Genomic DNA, 8794 nt, shown 5'->3' on the forward strand with positions numbered 1-8794 from the left:
GAATGTGAGTTGTGTGTGAATGAGTATGTGAATATGTGTGTGAGTGTATGTGAGTGTGTGTGTGTGTAAGTATGTGAGTGTGTGTGAATGGGTATGTGAATATGTGAGTGTGTCTGTGTGAGTATGAGTGTGAATGTGTGTGAATGAGTGTGTGAATATGTGAGTGTGTGAGTGTGTGTCTGTGTGAGTGTGTGTGAGACAAAGGGACTGTGAGGTCAAGCTGAGGCTTGTGTGTGAATGGTTGAATATGTGTGTGACGGTCAGTCAGGGGAAACTATGGAGTCTCTTCTCTCTTTTCACTTTCATGTGTCTTCTGGAGATGGGACTGAGGTCACCAGGCTTGTGCAGCTCATGGCTTTTCCGGTTGAGCCATCCTGCCAGGCAGGTGCTTTTGGAGGTATGTATACATTTGAATGCAAAGCTGGGCAGGACCTCAGGTTCTCTCCCAGAAGAGCAACTCACATGTCCACTCCCACGGGACACAATCTCAATTTGTCTTCAAAGCCCCTCCCTACCCTTCACCATGCATACAGCACACACATGCACTCACACACATACACGTGTGTTCTGTCCTATCCCATACATGTGGCCCCGTGTATATTCCAAGGAGCACAACCCTCTGGCATACTCACATTCTCATGATGCGTATGATCATAAGTGCACGTGCCATCCTTTCGGCCCTCCCCACCACCCACCATCTCAGACTCATAAACGCTGCCTTCCTATACCTGTCACATGTGCATAAGAAAATGTGCACAGCAGCACATAGCACGCATGCACACATGTCCAACACACAATACAGAACTAGGCTCTTGACAGCAAATGACTGATACCCAGTCAACCCAGCTTCAGCATAAAAGGTCATTTATTTGCTTTCTCAGTCGGGAAACTCGGACACAGTTGGCTTGTACTCTTCCTCCTCCTCAGCAGGCTGTCTCCAAGTGGTGACAAGGATGGATATCACCAAGGGACTGCTTATTTCCAGATACATCCAGCTGAAGTTCCGAGGGCGGCGCTCCTTCAGCTGACAGATCACACGTCTATCTCTGAACCAAGCCCTTTGGTCAGGAGAATAATAAAATGCTATCATTTGAGCTAGATAGGTCCCGAGCTGAACCAGTGGGAAATCGGGGAGGGTCAGGCCCACCCAAACTAATGCAAGGAGGGAAAAGAGACCATTCACCAAAAAGAGAATGGGGAGAGGACGGGCAGGCAAAAACAACAGATGTTCATTAAAGGCACTAACCCAAATGTACACAAATAAAGATGTGGGGCCCCAGAGAGCTACAGGCTCATGAAGATATCAGCATACACAGGGAGCCAGCCTCCGGTGTCTTGCCAACAAAACATTGATGTCAGATAAATAAAGGATTAAGACATGTGCTGTAGAGCTTTTGGGGAAAGGGGACCTCTGAGCAAGCTGAATTAATAATAATGATAATGGCTCAGTAGGTTGGCTGAGTGAGATTCTGTAACCCACGCTGGGTTGGAACTTGCTACGTAGTCCAAACGGGCCTTCAACACACGATAACACTCGTGCTCAGCTTCCTCTCCGAATGCTGAGAATACAGGCGTGCACTACCACACCCAGACTAGAAAAATAAGGTGTAAAGGCTGAAGGCTTGGTGGTAGAGTACCTACCATCCATTGTGAAGTCCTAGATTCAAACTCAGCCCCATAAAAACACAGCAACAACAAGCCAAACAAACAACTACTACGAACCAGACGCATGTGTCGATACATGCCTTTAATCCCAGAACAGCAGCAGAGGCAGGCGGATCTCTGTAGTTTGAACCTGCCTGCTCTACACAGTGCAACCCAGGACAGCCAGGGCTATGTAGAGATGCTGTCTTTAAAAACAAACAAACAAACAAACAACAACAACAAAACAGAAACCCAAAAGTAAGATGGATGGAAAGATCCTGAAATGTAAAAAGCCACTGGGCAAGCACAAAATTCCTAGGGAAGAGTGGAGCAGCTGGTGTGTGTGTGTGTGTGTGTGTGTGTGTGTGTGTGTCTGTGTGTCTGTGTCTGTGTCAAAGGCCAGAGTATACTCAGTAGTCAGCAAATGGTGGCCAGTGATGGTGACCTAGTGACCTATTTTCTCCCCTGCTGACCATGCCACATTGAAAAACAGAGTGACATTATCTTTGGGGGGCAGGGAAGGAGCTAGGCATCAATCCCAGGACTTGGGGGGCATGCTGAACCTCTGTTTTACTGATGAGCTGTGTCCCTGACTTTTCTGCTCTTACCTAATTTTCACAACTGGCCAGAAGAAACAGGACAGCAAAAAAGAGCATCTAGGATACATTATGAGTTCAAGCTCACACAGCTGAGACAGAGGAGTGACCTGTCAGACACCTCACACTTAGGGGAGTATTCTTGCTTTTTCTCAAAAGTTCTAGTGTCCTGCTGCAGCATAGGGCAGGTGCAAGAAGTTTCCAGTGTGAGGTGAGCAGGTTACTTAGCCTCTCCAAGACCCCTTTTCACCAACCAGAAATGTACATATGTCGGTCCATCCTTCAGAGAGAGGATAAGAACAAAGGGCAGGAACACAGTCGTGGGCTTCAGTTCACATTTGTTTGACTGTTATGGCCTCTGCATGAAAGCAGCCTCCTTGGGACAGCCAGGTGTCTTCTCTGCAGCACGTGTCAGGTGACTAGAGATGACTTGAAGAAGAGAGTTTGCTCAGTAGGAGGCTTGAGACCACCTAAAAGGAGCTGGCAATTGGGGAGAAGGAGGGAGAGAGAGAGAGAGAGGATTCCACAGGGCTGTAATAAAGAGATAACAGGCAAAAGTCAGCCTCCATGCAAAGCAGATGCTTGCAAATCCAGTTCCTAGGGAGCAAGCCATGCAAATGGTGCCCTGCCTTTGACCTAGTCCCTGCCAATGGTGAAGGCACTTCTGAGGGTGTGCAGGAGAGTGGCAATGGTGACTCTCATTTGTTTGGCTCCTTCTAAGTGTCAAAGCGTCCTTTTTTCTTGAGTATGTTACTTAGGATCCTAAAATAGCCCGTGGGAGAGGCAGCACACCCACTTGCAAATATGAACAGTAAAGTTCAAAATTCCTCTTGCCAGAGTAAATGCAGTCAGAACTCCAGCCCGGCCCAGGCCACTTCCAAAGACTCTGTGTGCTTTCTACAGTGGTTCCACTTAGGAACGGTGTCCAATTAAAAGAAGCAATAGCCAAGTTGGGTGGTGGTGGTGGTGGTGGCGAGCACGCCTTTAATTCTAGCACTCAGGAGGCAGAGGCAGGCAGATCTCTGGATTCAAGGCCAGCTTGGTCGACAGATCGAGTTCCAGGACAGTCTGGGCTACACAGAGAATCCCTGTCTGGGAGGTGGGGGCTAGAGGGACAATAGTAGGGTTGGTGAGACGGCTCAGTGGGTTAAAATGCCTGCCACAAGCCTGATGACCTGAGGCAAATCTGCAGGCCCCACGTAGTAGAAAAGAACTAACTCCACAAGTCCCCTCTCACGTACACATGTAACGCACACAGAAATAAATATAATTTTTAAAAATAAAGCAATAGTAAAACAAAGCAATGCTTGTCAATAACACAAAGAAACTGCTCTCAAATCCAAAGCCACACAGATAGAGTCACGCAGTCACTATCTGCACAGCTTCTAAACTATTCCCACTGAGGGATTTCAGCAGGAGTAAGGGACCTCTGCCCAGTGCTGTGGAATGCTACATAGGATAGAAACCTTGACTACCTTGCAAACTGCACATATATTGCATTAGAAAACCATCTCGCTGGACTCTGGAACATGCTGGTTGAGTGGATCCAACGGCTGACTTGGCCTTCTCTACCATGAAATAAAACCAGACAGGACTAGGAATACAGCCCAGTGGTAGGGTTCTTTCTAGCATGAAGGTGGATTTCATCTCTTCCTGGGAGGAGGGAAGAAAGAAGTAAGGAGAAAGATAGGGAAAGAAGGAGGGGGGCTTAGCCAAAGAAACCCCTGACCTGTTCCTTACTACCCTTTAACATACCAATCATCCACATTCCCTGGTCTCTATGGGCTGAGATAACTCCAAATCCTCACACAGTGACCCATTCATAGGTCTTAGAGAAAATCTGTTGACTTAGACAATGAGATTGGACTGGCTTAGGGCCAGCCAGAGCCAGTTTAGCCTCTGAGACTTGTTAGCTACGTTCCCATGGCAATACAAGTCACCGTGCAGTTTCTGCATTCCTGACAGAACTTTGCCATCCAGTCCCCAAGGTATCACCCACCTAGCCTGCCCTGGTTTCCCAGGTGACAGCTAGGGAACACCAAGAGTTACTGGTGACAGAAAACCAGCTTCAAGAACCCAGAAAGCTAGGGACAGCCCCAGCAGCAGAGGGGAGGTGATTTTGCACTTCCAGACCAGTATTCCTCACTCCAACCGTACCTCCCCTGATTTCCTAGACATCTTCCTAGACCTGTGGGCCTGTGGCACCAGTGTTGTCCAAGTCTAGTCATTCCTTACTCCCCGGTGGCCTGAGCCTGTCCCTTTTGATTGACAGCTTCTTATGAACATTCCACCTCTGCAGTTCTAAGACCCTCACCCGCCCCATCCACCCAGTCCTCTAGCTTGGCCTTGCCTATAGCCTCCTCCAGGAAACCTCCAACATGGACTCCCTCTGGTCTTCCAGCTCAGAGCCTCTACTGTGTAGCTATGGCTCCTACAGGACATCCCAGAGTTGGACATATGGTATGCACAGGTATGCTACGGCCTAGGGTCTCCTTAAGGTAGTACTCCACACAGTAGATGGGAAAGAAGCCAAATCTGCATTTTGGAGCCGAGAATCCCAAGCCTGGTGGTTAAAATTTAGAAGCCAGTAAATGCCAAGTACAGGACCCTGTCTCCTCTGCCCCAGGTACTCCCCCCTCCCGACCCCACACCATGCCTGCTTTATAACTCATTAAAACCTCTCAGCTAAAACCAGGAGGACTGTATAAACACTCTGTTTTCACAGACAAGGATGTGGAAGAGCAGACACGGGGGACATTCCCTGCAGCCACAGGGCACACTGTACCTGGGCAGAACCACAGTTCTCTCTGGCTCCAACACCACAGCTGGGCTCTGTCTTCTTGGATCTGTCAGCACCCAGACTCTGACCAGCCAGCATCGGGAGGTAGTGTCCAGAGACTGGAAAACAGGGTGGGGTGGGGGGACCCCTAAACATAGACGAGCCACCTTTTCCACTCATCCCCAACCAGCTGCCTTCATTTCCTCTCAGGTCTGCAAATCCACCCACCACACACTTCCAAAGGACACTAGGCTTTGTAGTTAAAATCCATTTGTTTTGGGGGTTATGACTCAAATTAAACAAAATTCTGGTCAGGAAGATGACTCAGCAGGTAAAGGCATTGCGGGCGGAGCCTGAAGACCTGAGTTTGATCCCTGGGACCCCAATAGTAGGGAAAAAATGTTGGCCCCCAAGTTGTCTTCAGTCCTGCACCAGCACACCATGGTGTTGGTGTGTATACACACACATCCATTAATTAAATTATTTAATTAATTAAAATATAATACCAGGGTGGTGAAATATGCCTTTAATCCCAGCATTAGGGAAAGCACAGGCCAGCCTGGTATATGTAGAGTGTCAGGCTAGCCAGGGCTACATAGTGAGACACTGTCTCAAGAAAAAAAAAAAGAAAACAAAACAAAACAAAAAAAAACCACATCTTGGAGGGGGATATTTTCTTTTAAACAAAATTCAATAAATTTTTTGTTTTGAGAATTGTCTTAATGTAGAACAGTGTAAACTAGCAAAAAAAAAAAAAAAAACCTCCACTTGGGAACGAAATAAGCTGAGTTCTGGTGTCAGTGAGTCTCTGAGTTGCTGAGTTATATTGAACGAGCTACTTCTTTCTGATCTACAGCAGACAGCATGAGGAAGGCATCAGCTTTGGTTTGGGCCTGTTGTCTATGTTCTCGCTTGTGTAAAATAAAGTACACAAAAGGTTTCCTCAGCTGGGCCATGGTGCTGCATTGCTGCACACCTTTAATCCCAACCTTCGGGAGGCAGAGGCAGGCAGATGTCTAAGTTTGAGGCCAGCCTGGTCTACAAGAGTGAGTTCCAGGACAGCCAGGACAACACAGAGGAACCCTGTCTCAAAAAGAAAAACAAAACAAAACAACACAGAGAGAGAGAGAGAGAGAGAGAGAGAGAGAGAGAGAGAGAGAGAGGGATAAACAGAATCCTTCCTCCTACTAAGAATCAAAAAGGAGCAAAAGGCTAGAATGAAGAAAAGACTTTCTAACCAAGAATCGATCAATCAATCAATCAATATCTCCCTCTCCCCTTCCCCCACTCCCTCTCCCCTTCCTCCTCCTCTCCCTCTCCCTCACTCCTCCTTCCCCTTCTCTCTCTCTCTCTCTCTCTCTCTCTCTCTCTCTCTCTCTCTCTCAGAACTGAGAGGAGTGATGGGGAAAGGAAGGGAGAGAGTCTTGTCAGGATCAGACTGTCCAGCAGCCAAACACATAGTGGGCAAAACAAGCCTCCACAGGACAGGTCCTGAGCATGCAGATATGACCTCCAGAAGCTGAGATGCTTAATAGGCTTCTGAAAACAGAGCTGTCAGACAGTCCCAATTCCTGGGGAAGCCTGAGTGAGCCATCCCCCATCTCACCAGTGGAATGCAGCTGGGTGGCCTGGGTGCAAAGCCTTACCCAAGCCAGGCCATAAACCTTTATCTCCCAGGCTCTCCTGAGGTTCCAAGAGCTCAGGCTGAGTCAGAGCCCAAGGCTGGGGCCTGAGGCACACCTGACTCACTCCCGGATGTGTGGTCATTCTGAAATGAAATGGGAGCAGAGGGGATCTGCCTCTCTGCACAGCTGGGTGAAGAGGTGGGCCAGGTGATTGATTCTCATGAAGGCTAGGGGCCTAGAGTCCTACCAGCCAGCCCTAAGCCAAAATTCCCCTCCCAGGAAAGTAAGGCACAACACTGTCTCTCAATTTCCCCTCTGTTCTGAGTTGACAACCAGTTGTTAATGGGGCCGAACGGTTTCTCTTTCTGCAAGTTTCAAAACCTAAGATCCAACTTAGGAGACCAGAGCAGGGTTGAGAAACAAAGGGACAGCCTACTGCCAGGCCTGTGCCCCCTGTCACGCCTCCACTCTAAGCAGACCTGGGAAGGGACACGGGAGAAAAAGGAGGCTCTGTTCTCTGGTTCCTGATGTCCCTGAGAAATTCCCCAGCCCCCTGCCAAGCTCCCCTCCCTCCTCACAGGCAAGCGAGACCAGTCAGGGAGACGTGCAAATCGGCCCCTCTGCAGGTGGTATCGATGACATCACTGACCTCTGGTAACCACACTTTCCCTAGCCAGGTAAGGAAATGTTCCCGTCTCCTCCCCCACTCGAGCCGAGCAGTCCTCTGCCAGCACGCAGGCAGGCCAATCTTCTACAAACACCGCTTTGATCCTGCTATTCCCGAACTTCCCATCACCTTCTGAATAAAGGTCATAGCTCTCATCTGTCCCCTGAGGCTGAGTCTTGCCCACCTGGCACTGGCTGCCACGCTGAGCCCGCCTCCCAGGGCTGTGCCCTCCCTCCTCCCTCATCCTGTGCCTCTTGGCCACCTACACCTGCTGCCTAAGCCTGGCCCTCCCTGCCAGCTCCACACACCCAACATTCAGCAAACATTTGCTGAATGAACACAATATGGCAGCCCTCCTCCCCACAGCATCCAGAGAGAAGCCACCCGAGACCCTCCCAACAAGCCTCTGTCGAATCCCTGGACTGGATTTCACTCGCTGTGGGCATAGCTAAGCACCCTGATTGTTTCTCCAGTCTATGTGTGGAGTGTGGACATTTTTATTTGTCCCAACAGATCATCACCATGACCCTGGGAGTTCAGTGTTATTATCTTTATTTTCCTGTGAGGAACCCAGGACTTTGAGAAGCAATTCGCGCCGTGAATAGTGGTCAGGGTTCGAGCAGGGTCTGGGGTTCTATGCCCACAGCTCTCGCGCTGCAAACCGGAGCACCTCAGGACACTGCCATGTTCTGCTCAGCAGAGCGGGCATGCGGGTCCTGTTCACTTTTCCCCACACCTTCTCGCTCTCAATCTGGATCCAAGAATGTAGAGAATAGGGAAGAAATGACTGCCTCTCTCAGATCCCGGGAATGGCAGCTAAGTCTCTGGGTAGCAGGGGAAAGCCAACATCCCACCGCACCGCCCCCACCGCCCGGCACGCACTACCTCTGCTAATGCCACCCCCCCCCCCCCCAGTGAGTCCAGGCCCTTCTCTCCAGCCCTTCCCAACTCTAGGAGGACACAGGTTGGGTGAGGGGCAGCAGGACAAGACCAAAAAAGGTAAAGGGCCAAAATGCGATGATTCACCCTCCTTTGACCTCCCCTGAGGGTCCAGCCTATCCCTGGGGAGACACTTAGGTGTCAGTTACCTGGACAGCGGGAGGATGACTCTGTTTATACAAACTAAAGGTTGCCATGGCAACTAAGGCCAGCACAGTGAGGGCTGGGAGCAAAGGTCCTGAACAAGGGGTGGGGCTATGCCCAGCCCCTAGACTCCACTGCCAGCCTGCCACATGTGTGCCACCGAGGCCTGCTCTAACCCAGCACCCCCTTGTGGCCAAGTGGGAGCTAGCCCCAAGTTGAGGAGGGGCCACCCATTTTATAGAAACATTTTATCCCTTCTGAAGCTTTGTGCTTTCTCAACTGAGACCAGAGACAGATACTGCCTACAATAAGAGGACTTCTGTGTCAGAGGGAATGAGGAACTGCTCTGACTGCAGAGAAGGAAGCCTGGTGGATATCACCTAGGAGGGAAAGACAGCAA

This window comes from Grammomys surdaster, unplaced genomic scaffold, assembly GCF_004785775.1.
Source record: "Grammomys surdaster isolate TR1022 unplaced genomic scaffold, NIH_TR_1.0 374, whole genome shotgun sequence".
Taxonomy (NCBI): domain Eukaryota; kingdom Metazoa; phylum Chordata; class Mammalia; order Rodentia; family Muridae; genus Grammomys; species Grammomys surdaster.